The sequence below is a fragment of the Danio aesculapii genome, chromosome 14 (assembly GCF_903798145.1).
Source record: "Danio aesculapii chromosome 14, fDanAes4.1, whole genome shotgun sequence".
NCBI classification, from domain to species: domain Eukaryota; kingdom Metazoa; phylum Chordata; class Actinopteri; order Cypriniformes; family Danionidae; genus Danio; species Danio aesculapii.
Window position 1 is genome coordinate 500339 of NC_079448.1, and position 1830 is coordinate 502168.

At 30.5% G+C, this 1830-nt stretch overlaps 1 long non-coding RNA gene across 1 annotated transcript; it reads right to left on the reverse strand.

The window, feature by feature from the left end:
* Window positions 1-347: 347 nt before the first annotated feature.
* Window positions 348-1213, reverse strand: LOC130240284 (uncharacterized). Its single transcript, XR_008838758.1, has 3 exons — window positions 1019-1213; window positions 842-936; window positions 348-460 (listed from the first exon to the last, which is right to left on the reverse strand). It is a non-coding gene; the product is annotated as an uncharacterized LOC130240284 (long non-coding RNA).
* Window positions 1214-1830: the final 617 nt, after the last annotated feature.

Sequence of the window (1830 nt, forward strand, 5' to 3'; positions counted from 1 at the left end):
TACTCAAATTTATTACTGAAAATTACTCATTCATAAAATGTAAAATATTTAATGTATAATGAAATACATACACAATACATTTAGGCCAAATATCATTTTTATTACATGTTACACTGATAACAAAATGGTACAATATGTTAAACAAATCTATATAAAATATACAGCAATGTTAATCTCTGATAAAAATTTCTTTATCCATGTCATGGAAAAAACTGACCTGTCAACTTTCCTTTGTAGGAATAGTCACATTTTAGACAATATTTGACAGAATTTGTGCATTGCAAACTTAATATTCGTTTCTTTGTAAGTGATTTTAATTTGTGGAATATTTGTATAAATCCAGTTCAGCGATTCTAGATTTTCCAAGCTAGCCATGACTCACTTATCCTCCAAGACAATGCAGAAGTCCTCATGGTTGGTCATCCCTCTGACAGACAGCAATTCTCTGTGCATTCCCACACTGTAAAATAAACATTTACCTTTATTATATTGAAATTATGCAGTTGTACATTTCAAATGTTTAAGGTTTACTAAAACACATTAAGGAAATATATTGATGAAATAAACCATTTCTTTTTATATCTGTGAACAGTAATTCTTCATAATGTTTGAGTAGACGTTGCTGACTGACACAAATACACAAGTATTTTGACTTATAATGGACAGGGTGTTTAAATGTATACTAGTGTACAGACATTTATAAAAACAAACCATGTTTATACAAGGAATAGTCCCTTCAACAGTGTAATGCTTGAGCTATATATTTTTTTGTAAGCATGCAAAAATATAAAATGCAGTTTTCGGAAGATCATAAATATCTGAAACAGTTTGAGACACTTACATTGCACTCCTGGATGAGCTCTTCCTCTTATTCATACAGATAGACCAGCAACAGAGGACGACATCTCTCGATTCATCCCTGATTTAATGTGAGGTCTGATGCAAAAAAGTGTAGAAATTAGTAATAATAATAATAATAATAATAATAATAATACACAAATAACATTATTAAAAATACCTGATGTATGGCACCCATTCTCTTTATCAAAATCTGCCTCAATAAACTGCTCCTCTTTAGTGGGAAAACACTGCGAACGTTTTCTTCATTAAACATGAAAAATGAAGCAAACAAATATTAGTATTTATGTACAGTATTATATATAAACAGTTCATTACATTACATCAGCAATGCTGTAAAAGGAACCTTATGAAATGGAAAAGCACTAGCTGTACATAAACCCCATTGAATAGCTAGCTAACTTAGCTTAGCTTAGATTTAGCACTTAACAAGCTCACTGTTGTTCATCTGCTTAACTGTTGCCTGATCGTTGCTGTTAAATATTACGATGCAAATAATTTGTTCAACTTCATTATATAATTCAGAATGAACATTGAAGCAAATCAGTTTCAAATAGGAATGGGTGGTTAAAAATACCTGTGTATCCCTATATACATCATATGGCAAAAACCAAGTTCCTGAACAAGTTTGAACAGCATGTGTCTTTCCTGAAAGAGCTTAGGCTACTTAAGACAATAAAATGATAAACTGTTAATGCTTACCTCTTAACATGCTCGCTGTTGATCTGCTCCTTCAAAATGTCGTCTGATCACTGCCGTTGTTGAGATTCAAATGCAAACATCTCAATCAAATCCACATAATTGAGTGAATTTTCTTAAAATAAACGTGAAGCCATCTTTCCTCAATTTTATTAGCTTAACTGGTTTCTCAAATTAAGCTTAATAATTGCACTAGTTTGCTTAAAAAAATAAGTAAAATTAAAATCTTAGTTATATTAGCGAAATCTTCTTAATATTTTATAATAAATCCAG